The sequence below is a fragment of the Pinus tabuliformis genome, chromosome 6 (genome assembly GCF_031772625.1).
Source record: "Pinus tabuliformis cultivar Carrire ecotype Pingquan chromosome 6, CPIR1, whole genome shotgun sequence".
NCBI classification, from domain to species: domain Eukaryota; kingdom Viridiplantae; phylum Streptophyta; class Pinopsida; order Pinales; family Pinaceae; genus Pinus; species Pinus tabuliformis.
The window spans coordinates 1,721,818,823-1,721,834,116 of record NC_142292.1 but is presented as its reverse complement, the minus strand read 5'-3'; the positions used below and the strand labels follow the sequence as shown (position 1 = coordinate 1,721,834,116).

At 51.7% G+C, this 15,294-nt stretch overlaps 1 non-coding gene across 1 annotated transcript; it reads right to left on the bottom strand.

Moving 5' to 3' along the window:
* Positions 1-923: 923 nt before the first annotated feature.
* On the bottom strand, positions 924-2,734 carry LOC149265676 (18S ribosomal RNA). Its single transcript, XR_016261344.1, has one exon. It is a non-coding gene; the product is annotated as an 18S ribosomal RNA (ribosomal RNA).
* Positions 2,735-15,294: the final 12,560 nt, after the last annotated feature.

Here is a 15,294-nt window from a genome sequence, read left to right as displayed (position 1 = left end):
AGGCCACAAATACATCGATGGTGCAAGGCCACTAGAGAGAGGGACATTTGCAAAGCGCACACCACGAAACAAAGAAATGACGCAAGTCCCACAAAAAACCCACAATCCAAAGGGAGGAACAAAGACACAACCCGCTACTTCTTTTTCCCTTAGAAGGGGAGTGGGTGATGAGAGGATGAGGAATTCCCTCGATGACAGAGGCACGAGATAAGATTGCCACCCTCATGCTGGTTGGCGGGGAAAATTGCAATCTCGATGGAGCTCAGACCGAGGGATGGGTTTTTCATTACCTGGACACCCAACCCTTCCGCGAGGGCATGTCGAGGAACGGTCGGGAGGGACTAGGGTGGCCAGCCCAATGGGTTGAACCACTCTTCATCCATCCCATACTGACCGCACCCCGACAATCTCCCCTCACGGAAGGTTTGAGCTACCAGGCGCGCGCGCAACCACTCCCTCAACCCAACCACCAGCGAAAAAGCTCACCCAAGCAACACATCAACTGCCGCCGCCTTTTCGAGAGAACAAACCATGGAAGCCTGCACCCTTGGCCCATGCCTTCCAACGAAAAAAATACCAAGTACCATTGCTACGAATGAGTCCGAATTTATCCATCGTATTTACCAAGCACCTCAACTCTGCAACAACCATGCCCAGCCGAACAAATCGTCGGAAGGGCTCCCAAGAAATAAGCTTTCGAACCACCTGCAGAAACACATTGGGGGGAAGAAAAACAAAGGATGGGTGGGAAAAGCACAAGCATAGCTTGCAAGCACACAAGAAAAAATAAGTGTTACCTCGAGACAGGTAAACAACAATGTTCCCGCCAAACACCAAACCCGCTCCCCTAGAGACGCACCACAAAGTCCCACATTGCAATCGAAACCCAACGAACCTGAACCATAAAAGAAAACCCCTGCTATCAATGATCCTACCACAGGTTTACCTACGGTAACCTTGTTACGACTTCTCCTTCCTCTAAATGATAAGGTTCAATGAACTTCTCACGACGTCGATGGTGGCAAACCACCATCATCGACGCAATCTGAACACTTCACTGGATCATTTAATCGGTAGGAGCGACGGGTGGTGTGTACAAAGCGTAGGGACGTAGTCAACACGAGTTGATGACACACACTTTCTAGGAATTCCTCGTTGAAGACCAATAATTGCAATGGTCTATCCCCATCACAATGCAATTTGAGAAGATTTCACGATCCTCTCGAACCAGGAATAAAAGCTCGTTGGTTGCATCAGTGTAGCGCACGTGTGGCCCAGAACATCTAAGGGCATCACCGACCTATTATTGTCTCAAACTTCCATGGCCTAAACAGCCATAGTCCCTCTAAGAAGTTTTCCGCGAAGGGGAACCTCCGTGTAGCTAGTTAGCAGGCTGAGGTCTCGTTCGTTATCGGAATTAACCAGACAAATCACTCCACCATCTAAGAACGGCCATGCACCACCACCCATAGAATCAAGAAAGAGCTCTCAATCTGTCAATCCTTACTATGTCTGGACCTGGCAAGTTTCCCCGTGTTGAGTCAAATTAAGCCGCAGGCTCCACTCTTGGTGGTGCCCTTCCATTAATTCCTTTAAGTTTCAGCCTTGCGACCATACTCCCCCCGGAACCCAAGCACTCTGATTTCTCAGAATGTGCTGGCGGAGTCCCTAGAGCAACATCCGTCGATCCCTGGTCGACATCGTTTATGGTTGAGACTAGGACGGCATCTGATCGTCTTCGAGCCCCCAACTTTCGTTCTTGATTAATGAAAACATCCTTGGCAAATGCTTTCGCAGTGGTCCGTCTTTCATAAATCCAAGAATTTCACCTCTGAAAATGAAATACGAATGCCCCCGACAGTCCCTATTAATCATTACTCTGGTCCCAAAGGCCAACACAATAGGACCAGACTCCTATCACTTTATTCCATGCTAATGTATTCAGAGCATAAGCTTGCTTTGAGCACTCTAATTTTTTCAAAGTAACAGCGTCGGAACCGCAACCTAGCCAATTAAGGCCAGGAGCACACCACCGACAAAAGGGACAGAAGGGAAGGTGCACACCGAGTAGGCGGACCGACCTTTACGACCCAAGATCCAACTACAAGATTTTTAACTGCAACAACTTAAATATATGCTATTGGAGTTGGAATTACCGTGGCTGCTGGCACCCGACTTTCCCTCCAAGGGATCCTCGTTAAGGGATTTAGATTGTACTCATTCCAATTACCAGACTCGATGAGCCCAATATTATTATTTATTGTCACTACCCCCCCATGTCAGGATTGGGTAATTTGCATGCCTACTGCCTTCCTTGGATGTGGTATCCATTTCTCAGGCTCCCTCTCTGGAATCGAACCCTAATTCTCTGTCACCCTTCACCACCATGGTAGGCCTCTATCCTACATCAAAAGTTGATAGGGCAGAAATTTGAATGAAGCATCGCCAGCACAAGGGCTGTGCGATCCATCGAGTTATCATGATTCACCGGAGAAGCGGGCAAGCCCGTGCCGACCTTTTATCTAAAAATGCATCCCTTCCAAAGAGTCGGGACTTGGTGCATGTATTAGCTCTAGAATTACTACAGTTATCCAAGTAGTTTGGTACCATCAAAAAAACTATAACTAATTTAATGAGTCATCCGCAGTTTCACAGTCTGAATTTTTTCATACTTAGACATGCATGGCTTAATCTACGAGACAAGCATATGACTACTGGCAGGATCAACCAGGTAGCACCCTCCCACTTCAAAGGGCATTCCGAGTGCTCTCTTACCGAGAGCCAACCTGAACACCCATCAAGTCAAAGAGATGTTAAAATATCATGTAAAACTTTTATGCCTTGCACCTCTTGCATCCCAAGAAGGAAGCACACGCAACATGCCAAGGACATGGCGAACAAAAGGGCAGACCTGCCAAGCCACAACACACCAGGGCCACTCCGGAGTTTGCAGCCACGGCCCAACCAACAAGAAAACGAGCAATCACTCACCCACTCCCTTAGAAATGATGCCTCCAAAGGCCTCCATGCCCCGCACGGAGGCCACCTAGGAGTCCACCCAGACAGCAGCAACGTTGGACTTCGATCACCCGATCGCCTGCAGCAGCCTCGATGCGAAGGAAACAAATGGAGAACAACCAACCACGCAACCTCTATATTATAAATGAGCCACAACCCTCCCCGCCCCACACCGAGGCCACCCAGGAATCCACCCAGACAGCAGCAATGATGGACCTCGATCTCCTGACTGCTTACGGCAGCCTCAATGTGAAGGAAAAGGAAGGAAAATAAAAAGAGGACGACCGACCACACAAATCCTATCATAGAGAGGCCATGCAAACCTCCCCGTGCCCGCACCGATGCCACCTAGGAGTCCACCCGAACAGCAGCAACAGTGGACCTCGATCGGATGATTGCCTGCGGTAGCCTCGACACAAAGGCAAGGGAAGTAAATCATACAAGACAAACCAAGCCCTCAACCTCCCTTAGAAATTCCCCCAACCCACCCCTCCCCGCACAGGGGCCACCTAGGAGTCCACTCGGACAACAGCAATGATGGGCCTCGATCGCATGATCGCCTGCGGTAGCCTCAATGCAGAGGAAACGAAAGGAAATAAAACAAGACCAACCGAGCACACAACCTCTCTTAGAAATGGCCCCCTACCCTCCACACCACGCACTGAGGCCACTTAGGAGTCCACCCGGATAGCAGCAATGGTGGACCTCGATCACTTGACCGCCTGCGGCAACCACGATGCGAAGGTAAAGGGGAAGGAAATAAATGCAAATCAAGGGGCTCACTACACAATACAAGAACACACATCCAAACAGGAGGAGGCATCGGGCAGCTCCGCACCCCACACACCCTACGTACAGGCAACCTAGGAGATTTCCCACAGCTTTACCGACTGGATGATGAATAATTTTCCCCTATGACCACCTCCACGCAAAGGTGGGAGGTCAAAGTGTTCCACCTCGAAATCCTTCTTCCAGATAGCCCCCACCATCGATGACTATAGTAGCAAGCCTCCTCCCCATTTGACCACGAGCGCATACACAATTGAAACAACAAGTGCCCCCCAACCCTCCCCGCAGAGAGGCCACCTAGGAGTCCACCCAGACAGCAGCAACGATGGACCTCGATCGCATGATCACCTGTGGCAGCCTCAATGCAAAGGAAACGAAAGGAAACAAAACAACAAGACCAACCGAGCCCACAACCTCTCTTAGAAATACCCCCCGACCCTCCACGCCACGCACCGAGGCCACCTAGGAGTCCACCTAGACAGCAGCAACGGTGGACCTCGATCACTTGACCGCTTGTGGCAACCACAATGCGAAGGAAAAGGAAGGAAATAAATGCAAATCAAGAGGCTCGCTACACAATACAAGAACATATCCAAACAGGAGGAGGGATCGGGCAGCTCCGCACCCCACGCACCCTACGTACAGGCAACCTAGGAGATTTCCCACAACTTTACTGACTAGATGATGAATAATTTTCCCCTACGACACCTCCACGCAAAGGAGGGAGGTTGAAGCATTCCACCTCGAAATCCTTCTTCCAGATAGCCCCCACCATTGATGTAGCAAGCCTCCTCCCCGTTGGACCATGAACGCATACAAAATTGAAACAATAAGTGCCCCCCAACCCTCCCCTCCCTGTAGAGAGGCCATCTAGGAGTCCACCCAGACAGCAGTAACGATGGACCTCAATCACATGATCGCTTGCGGCAGCCTCAACGCAAAGGAAACGGAAGGAAACAAAAAAACAAGACCAACCGAGCCCACAACCTCTCTTAGAAATGTGCCCCCCGACCCTCCACGCCACGCACCGAGGCCACCTAAGAGTCCACCCAGATAACAGCAATAGTGGACCTCGATCACTTGACCGCCTGGGACAACCACGATGCGAAGGCAAAGGAAGGAAATAAATGCAAATCAAGAGGCTTGCTACATAATACAAGAACATATCCAAACAGGAGGAGGGATCGGGCAGCTCCCCACCCCTCGCACCCTATGTACAGGAAACCTAGGAGATTTCCCATAGCTTTACCGACTGGATGATGAATACCTTTCTCCTACAGCCACCTCCATGCAAAGGATGGAGGTCGAAGCATTCCACCTCGAAATCCTTCTTCCAGATAGCCCCCACCATTGACATAGCAAGCCTCCTCCCCATTGGACCAGGAGGGCATACACAATTGAAACAAAAAATGCCCATAAACGTTGTGATTTAACATTTCCAACCGCAAAAGCCTGCCACGCATGCAAGATGCAAGGGAAAAGCCGACTCCTCGATCAAACATATGGGCCAACACATCTATCAAAACCTCAAAGCCAACGCAACCACGAACCATGTGCACTTTGAAATGAATGCCAACCCTTGACTTTACAATAAGGAGAACAATGCCTCACATCGCCCAACGGAAAAAGCAAGCAAGAGGGAGGGTAGGTGGTTTACAACCAAGACCCTTCCACGTCCCTCTTAAATGTATGCATCTCAACTGACATTTCCAACACGGAAAGAGTACAAGCACAAGACGCCGGCACCATAAACAGCCGAACAATGAAGAGACTAGCCATCATAAGGAGCCACACCACAACAACCCATACAACTCCCAAAACTTGGAGAAGAAGGGGAATTGTTCACATATGCCTCCCGGGACAAGCATGGCCAACATGACCACTCATGCGCTACCGAGTGGGTATGGAGAGAAGATGAAAATCGGACACCCTACAAACGAACCAAGACCATTCTTGAGGCAAATCCGAAAAACCAACTCAATTACCAACCCACCTTTCACACGAAAAGCAAAACCCTCCACACCAAATAGGGAGGAGGTGAACAATATAGTGATGAGCCAATTTCAATGGAGCCACAAATGGCTGCCCAGCCCAATCAAAATTATCTATTCGCAATAACTGAGGGGCACGATAGTGACATAGGCACGACAGAGTTTTGGGGCTTCCATCTAGGACCGCAGCAACGAAGGCTCAAAGGAGTGCCGAGAAAACTTTCAACATTCTTATCCTGGGATGGGAAAGAGAGACGGGCATGGCCAAAATTACTGCTCATGCGCTACCGATTGGGGATGGAGAGATGATGAAAATTAGACACCCTACAAACGACCCAAGGCCATCGTTCAGGCAAACGCGAAAACACAGCTCGATTACCAACCCACCTTTCACACGGAAAGAAAACCTGTCGTCGGTATCATTTGGAGGGGGACAAGGGGACCAAGACGAGCCAGGGAGCCAAACCACAATAGCCCCTACAGCTCCAAGAATTTAGAGATAAATTGTCCACATATGCCTCCCGGGACGAGCATGGGCAACATTACTGCTCATGCTCTACCGAGTGGGGATGGAGAGAAGATGAAAATTGGCCACCCTACAAATGACCCAAGGCCATCGTTCAGGCAAATGCAAAAACACAACTTGATTACCAACCCACCTTTCACATGGAAAGAAAACCTGTCACTGGTATCATCTGGAGGGGCACGAGGGGGACCAGGACGAGCCAGGGAGCCACACCACAACAACCCATACAGCTCCAAGAACTTGGAGAGTGGAAGGGGAATTGTTCACATATGCCTCCCAGGACGAGCATGGCCAACATTACCACTCATGCACTACCGAGTGGGGATGGAGAGAAGATGAAAATCGGCCGCCCTACAAACAACCCAAGGCCATCGTTCAAGCAAATGTGAAAACACAACTTGATTACCAACCCACCTTTCACACGGAAAGAAAACCTGTCACTGGTATCATCTGGAGGGGCACGAGGGGACCAGGACGAGCCAGGGAGCCACACCACAATAGCCCATACAGCTCCAAGAACTTGGAGAGTGGAAGGGGAATTGTTCACATATGCCTCCCAGGACGAGCATGGCCAACATTACCGCTCATGCGCTACTGAGTGGGGATGGAGAGAAGATGAAAATCAGTCGCCCTACAAACGACCCAAGGCCATCGTTTAGGCAAACATGAAAACACAACTCGATTACCAACCCACCTTTCACACGGAAAGAAAACCTATCACTGGTATCATCTGGAGGGGCGTGAGGGGACCAGGACAAGCCAAGGAGACACACCACAACAGCCCATACAGCTCCAAGGACTTGGAGAGCGGAAGGGTAATTGTTCACATATGCCTCCCAAGACGAGCATGGCTAACATTACCACTCATGTGCTACTGAGTGGGAATGGAGAGAAGATGAAAACCGGCCGCCCTACAAATGACACAAGGCCATCACTCAGGAAAACGCGAAAACACAACTCAATTACCAACCCACCTTTCACATGGAAAGAAAACTTGTCGCTGGTATCATCTGGAGGGGCACGAGGGGACCAAGACGAGCTAGGGAGCCACACCACAATAGCCCATACAGCTCCAAGAACTTGGAGAGCGGAAGGGGAATTGTTCACATATGCCTCCCAGGATGAGCATGGCCAACATTACCGCTCATGCGCTATCGAGTGGGGATGGAGAGAAGATGAAAATCGGCCGCCCTACAAACGACCCAAGGCCATCGTTCAGGCAAACCTGAAAACACAACTTGATTACCAACCCACCTTTCACACGGAAAGAAAACCTATCGCTGGTATCATCTAGAGGAGCACGAGGGGACCACGACGATCCAGGGAACCACACCACAATAGCCCATACACTTCCAAGAACTTGGAGAGCGGAAGGGGAATTGTTCACATATTCCTCCCACGACGAGTGTGGCCAACATTACCGCTCATGCGCTACTAAGTGGGGATGGAGAGAAGATGAAAATCGGCCACCCTACAAATTACCCAAGGCCATCGTTCAGGCAAACACGAAAACACAACTTGACTACCAACCCACCTTTCACACGGAAAGAAAACTTGTCGCTAGTATCATTTGGAATTTGCATGGGCGCTCGCACGATCGAAACGAAGCGACAAGGGAGAGCCGGGCAAATGAGCAGCACGAATGTGCACAAAGCCAACCTTGGGTCACAACTTAGCATTTTTGATATGGGCTCATTGGCCCGTGCACACCCTCGCCCGAACGACCCGCCCAAACGAGTTGACACGGACGCCCTCAAACGACCCGCCCGAATGAATTTGCATGGGCGCCCGCACAACCGAAACAAAGCAACAAGGGAGAGCCGGCGACAAGGGAGAGCAGGGAAAACGAGCTGCACAAACGTGCACAAAGCCAACCTCGGGTCACAACTTAGCATTTTTGATACGGGCTCACTCACCCGGCCGCATCCTCGCCCAAACGACCTACCTAAACGAGTTCACACAGATGCCCTCAAATGACCTACCCGAATGAATTCGCATGGGCGCCTGCACTACCGAAACGAAGCGACAAGGGAGAGCCGGGAAAATGAGTTGCATGAATGTGGACAAAGAAAAACTCGGATCACAACTTAGCATTTCTAATACGGGCACGTTCGCCTGGGTGCGCCCTCGCTCGAACGAGTTCACACGGACACCCTAAACGACCCGACCGAACGATTTTGCATGGGCGCCCGCACGACCGAAACGAAGTGACAAGGGAGAGCTAGGCAAAGGAGCTACACGAACGTGCACAAAACCAACCTGGGGTAACAACTTAGCATTTTTGATACGGGCTCGTTCGCCCGGGCGCACCCTCGCCCGAATGACCCAACCGAACGAGTTCACACGAACGCCCTCAAACGACCCGCTCGAATGAATTTGCATGGGCGCTTGCACGACCAAAATGAAGCGACAAGGGAGAACCGGGTCACAACTTAGCATTTTTTATACGAGCTCATTCGCCCGGGCGTGCCCTTGCCCGAACAAGTTGACAAGGACGCCGACAAACAACCCGCCCGAATGAATTTTCATGGGTGCCCGCATGACCGAAACGAAGTAACAAGGGAGAGCCGGGCAAACGAGCTGCACGAATGTGCACAAAGCCAACCTCGGGTCACAACTTAGCATTTTTGATACAGGCTCGTTCGCACAGGTGTACCCTCGCCCAAACGACCCGCCCGAATGAGTTCACACGGCAGCCCTCAAACGACCCGCCCGAACGATTTTGCATGGGCGCCCGAATGACCGAAACAAAGCGACAAGGGAGTGTCGGGCAAACGAGTTGCACGAACGTGCACAAAGCCAACCTCGGGTCACAACTTAGCATTTTTTGATACGGGCTCGTTCGCCTGGCCGCGCCCTCACCCGAACGATTTCCCGAACGAGTTCACATAGACGCCCTCAAATGACTCACCTGAACGACCGAAACGAAGCAACAAGGGAGAGCCGGGCAAACGAGCTGCATGAACGTGCACAAAGCCAACCTCAGGTCACAACTTAGCATTTTTTGATACGGGCTCGTTCGCCCAGGCGCGCCCTCGCCCAAACAACCCGCCCGAACGAGTTCACACAGGCGCCCTCAAACGACCCGCCCAAACAATTTCACACGGGCGCCCTCAAATGACCCGCCTGAATGACTGAAACGAAGCGACAAGGGAGAGCAGGGAAAACGAGCTGCACGAACATGCACAAAGCCAACCTCAGGTCACAACTTAGCATTTTTTATATGGGCTCGTTCGCCCGGGCGCGCCCTCACCCAAACGAGTTCACACGGACACCCTCAAATGACGCGCCTGAACGATTTTTCATGGGTGCTCGAACGACTGAAATGAAGCGACAAGGGAGAGATGGGCAAACGAGCTGCACGAACGTGCACAAAGCTAACCTCGGGTCAGAACTTAGCATTTTTTGATACGGGATCGTTCTCTCAGGTGCGCCCTCACCTAAACGACCTGCCCGAACGAGTTCACACAGACGCCCTCAAACGACCCACCCGAACTACCGAAACGAAGCGACAAGGGAGAGCCAGGAAAACGAGCTGCACGAACGTGCACAAAGCCAACCTCAGGTCATAAATTAGCATTTTTGGTATGGGCTCGTTCGCCCTGGTGCGCCCTCGCCCGAACAACCCACCCGAACGAGTTCACATGGACGCCCTTAAGTGACCCACCTGAACGATTTTGCATGGGCGCTCGAATGACCGAAACAAAGCGACAAGGGAAAGCCGTGAAAACGAGCTGCACGAACGTGCACAAAGCCAACCTCAGGTGACAACTTAGAATTTTTTGATACGGGCTCGTTCGCCTGGGCGTGCCCTCACCCGAACAACCTGCCTGAATGAGTTCACACACACGCCCATGAATGACCCGCTCGTACGATTTTGCTTGGGTGCCCGAACAACCGAAATGAAGCGACAAGGGAGAGCTGGGGAAACGAGCTGCACGAATGTGCACAAAGCCAACCTCAGGTCACAACTTAGCATTTTTTGATATGGGCTCATTTGCCTGGGCGCGCCCTCACCCGAACGACCCACCCGAATGTGTTCACACGAACGCCCTCAAACGACTCGCCCAAACGACCAAAACGAAGCGACAAGGGAGAGCCAGGAAAACGAGCTGCACGAACGTGCACAAAGCCAACCTCGGGTCACAACTTAGCATTTTTTGATACGGGCTCATTCACCCGGGCGTGCCCTCACCCAAACGACCCACCCAAACGAGTTCACACGGAGACCCTCAAACGACCCGCCCGAACGAATTTGCATGGGCGCCCGCACGACCGAAACAAAGCGACAAGGGAGAGCCGGGCAAATGAGCTGCACGAACGTGCACAAATCCAACCTTGGGTCACAACTTAGCATTTTTTATATGGGCGCGTTCTCCTAGGCACGCCCTCGCCTGAATGACCCGCCCGAACAAGTTCACATGGACGCCCTCAAACGACCCACCCGAACGAGTTCACACGGATGCCCTCAAACGACCCGCCCGAACTATTTTGCATGGGCGCTCGAACGACCGAAACGAAGCGAAAAGGGAGGGCCGGGAAAACGAGCTACACGAACATCCACAAAGCCAACCTCGGGTCACAACTTAGCATTTTTTGATACGGGCTCATTCACCCAGGCATGCCCTCACCCAGACGACTGGCCCGAACGAGTTCACATGGACGCCCTCAAACGACCTGCCCGAACGATTTTTCATGGGCACCAGAATGACCGAAACAAAGCGACAAGGGAGAGTCGGGCAAATGAGTTGCACGAATGTGCACAAAGCCAACCTCGGGTCACAACTTAGCATTTTTGATACAGGCTCATTCACCCAACCGCGCCCTCGCCCGAACGACCCACCCGAACAAGTTCACACGGATGCCCTCAAACGACCCGCCCAAACGATTTTGCATGGGCGCCCGAATGACCGAAACGAAGCGACAAGGGAGATCCAAGTAAACTAGCTGCATGAACGTGCACAAAGCCAACCTCGGGTCACAACTTAGCATTTTTGTATACGGGCTCGTTCGCCTGGGCACGCCCTCACCCAAGCGAGTTCATACGGACGCCCTCAAACGCGCTGCCCGAACGAATTTGCATGAGCACCCGCACGACCAAAACGAAGCGATAGGGGAGAGTCAAGAAAATGAGTTGCACGAACCTGCATAAAGCCAACCTCGGGTCACAACTCAGCATTTTTGATACGAGCTTGTTCCCTGGGTGCGCCCTCGCCCGAACGAGTTCACACGGACGCCCTCAAACAACCCGCCCGAATAAATTTGCGTGGCCGCTCGCACGACCGAAACGAAGCGACAAGGGAGAGCCGGGAAAACGAGCTGCACGAACGTGCAAAAAGCCGACCTCAGGTCACAACTTAGCATTTTTGATACGGGCTCATTCGCCTGGGCATGCCCTCGCCCAAATGACCTACCCGAACGAGTTCACACGGACGCCCTCAAATGACCCGCCCGAACGAGTTGACACGGACGCCCTCGCCCGACCCACCCGAACGAGTTTTGCATGGACGCCCTCACTCGACCCGCCCTATAAGGTCCTGCAGCTTCGGACCGAAGTGCGACTGTGGGTGAGCGCGCGGTTGGGCGTGCGAACTGCGGTCCGACGAACTATGCGACGAAGTATGCAAGGTTCCTTGGAGATGCGACGATATTATGCGACGTTATGGAGGAGGCTTGGCATATACATACGCATAGGAGCATGAAACGATTTGGTTTGAGGCCGACCACACTTGGAACGAAGGCTGACTTCGATGAAGGGCTTTTTGCGATGAAGTGTGGGCATTGGGTGGTCAGCTGGGCAAGCCACCACCCCACCTTACGATGGGTATATATTATGGAAAGCGTTGGAGCATTTAAACATTCATTCGATCATCACATCTTCGCTAAGGAAGAGAAGTGCACAGATTTCTAGTGCGCAAAGCAAGAAGGTGAAGGTGCACATCTCATGTGCCGATTCTTGGGAGAGTCGCATGGTAGAAGGTTGCACTTGGTGTTGGACGAAGGTGCGCCCGGTGATCGGGTGAGGCGCACATGGTGAACGGTGGCGCCCGTTTGTGCGGACGCTTGGCGTGGGTATCTTGGTGGCTCAGATGAGCGCCCGCCCATCGTGCAAGTGTGCATGAAGGTGAACGAAGGTTGGAACCAGATGTCGTAGAGTTGGGCAGGTGGTACTATGCGCTGTTCACAGGATTTGGGCATTTGTCAAAGGTTGGCAAGTGGGACTGCGTGTGGGTAGGTGTACATGGTTTGGGCGATTGCGACCAAATGAAGAGCAAACCAGTGAAGACGTGCGATGAGGTGAACGACGGGTTGGTGAGTAGTGACCGTGCGGAGGTGCCGACGAGCTGGGCAACTGAGTTTGCCGAAGTTGGGGTTTCCCAAGGACTTAGCCTATACTTTGTAAAAGTGGAAAATTATACATATATTGATATTTCAGCAGACTCATATTGCAGGGCACTTTGTTTCTTTGGCACTTCGCTCCTTGACACTCTGTCCTTCTTTCAACTTTTGACAGTCCATGGTGGACTAGCTCTAGAAGAGACTCCAACCTTTGATCCTTAGCGAGATCCTTTACCAATGAAGAAACCTGCATTATCTTGACCAACCAAGCCTTTTTCTTGATGTGAGGTTGCAGGGTCGATGTACACCAAGTTTACTGCACCTGGGGTGATTTCCATCGCGACGAGACATGGAAACCCCAAATTTCCCGCACTTGGGATGATTTCAACAAGGCGGGACATGGAATCCCTAGGTTCCTCTCAATTTGGTGACCTTTGTCGAGGAGGGACTAGGAGACCCCATGTCACGCTCCTATCCTAGTGGTAGTATTTCAACCATGCATAAGCAGGTGTGCTACCGCCGTACTTTTTCCTTTTACCAATACTTGAGGTCTGCGCCTACTTCAACACTCGGTCAATTTTCCAATAAGTGTTCTTAACAATGCAGTGATAATAACTTACCATAAATTTATCTTCTTCAATTATTCTTTCAACCTGTCATGTCGTGTGGTCGTACTGCACTCACCCGCGGCCTGCACGACACAAGTCCACACCTAAACTGTGAACTTGTCCGCCCAACTTTCCCTTCCGCGGCGCCCAAACTCTGCCCGTCAATGCGGTCCATAGTGAGGGCGCATGGCCCGTATGCAGTGCAGCCTGCCTGCCAGGACGGTAACCCGCCCCGCTCTGCCTGTCCGCGCTACCAGTCCTGAACCGCCCTCTGTAATCCGCCAGCCAGTGCGGCCCTCTTACCCGCATCCTTCTCTTCCTTCCATTTTCATCCAACTCCTTCCTTCGCACTTGTTCTGCGATGTGGAAGTCTGAGTTCGATGTCCCTTCATCGAACGCCATCCTCCTTACTTATACGCATCCTTTCGACCAAGGGCCATGTCTCTTGAGGATAACAAGGGTCGGCTCCATCAACATGCATGCCCGGCTGACTTGCCACATAACCTTGACACGCCCCATTCCAACGAACTACCGCGTCCCTTCGTGTGCACCGTCGCACCCATGGGTCGGCTCCAACACCTCGCCGATTACACCCGTCACCACATGTCGCACAGCTGCTGCATCCTAACTCGTCCGCACATGGTCACCTCTTTCATCCGGGCACGCAACAAGGGTCGGTCGTGCGCCTTCCATCGTTGGCTCGCCCATCGTGCAGGTATCAAGGGGCGTGCTCCATGCCCAACACGGCGCGAGCAACATGGGAACCTTGCATGTCATGCCCCCAGGTCTACAGTAGTTTTTCAGCCATACTTGGTGAGGCGCAGCGCCACCGAACACTTTCTTTTCACCAATACTTATGTTCATGGACTATGCCTAACCATTAGTCTACTTAGTTTGTTTTTCGCAACCAAGTATTATTATGTTTCCTTTATACCAATGAAAACTCATACACATTCATTATCATCAGCAATTATACATGAAGAACACAATTGCACAGTATAAAGGGAGGGGCAACTCCCTGAACAATGAGTCTGCCCGAATACAATATATTATTCAACTCTACAATGTTTACGAGGCTTTACAAGTATACTTGGGAAACACCAAATTTCATACTTAGCCAATTTTACAAATAGGCAACACCTCCGTGTGCCAACCGAGTTCCTTGCCTGAGCTGGGCGGGCGCGCCCCCACACGAGCTACCAACCGTACTCCTCGACCGAACCTCCTTCTGCACGACAGGTGGGTGACTTACCCGAGTCACACGAGACGCCTCCATGTTTCTTCTTCCACAACGGGCGGGCAACCTACCCGAGACACCCCGTGTCACACCAAACGATGGGTGCCTTCCTTACCCGTGCCCTCACCCGATAACCAAAACCTGTGCATATCGAGCGTGCTTGCCCAAGAGTGGGCGCATATATGCCCGCGCCTCTTTTGCAACCTTCTCCACTACTTTGCACTTTTTTCTTGATCACCGAATGCTCATGTTCGAATGTCCATCTTCGAATGAATGCCAAATGCTCCAACGCCTTTCCATATTTATACGAGCGGTTGGGCGAGTCGCTGCCCAGGCCGACTCGACCACCGCATGCCAAAACACCCTTACACGTCGCAAACTTGCCATCTGATTGTTGGTCGGCAAACAATCCTTCGTTCAAGTCACCCCAACATGTAAGTCGGCCCGTGGGTTATGCCAAATGCTCCCACGCTATAAACCAACCATCGCTCCACCTCTAATGTGCATTATACTTATGTCCCTTCACACATTTTGGTCGTAGAGTTCACACTTCGCACCGACGGGGAGAAACCGAACCGCAATTTTTGTTGTGACGAAAAATGGAAACCCCGTGTGTGTCCGCTGAATTGGGTAGCAGTTTTCATCGCATCGCGAAATGGACACCCCGAGTTCCCCAGACTTTGGTGGCTCTTCGTGGCCGCACGACATGGAAATCTGAAGTTCCACAGACTGTTGGGCGATTCAGGGTGTGCCGCGACATGGAAACAACGAGTTCCCCAGACTTGG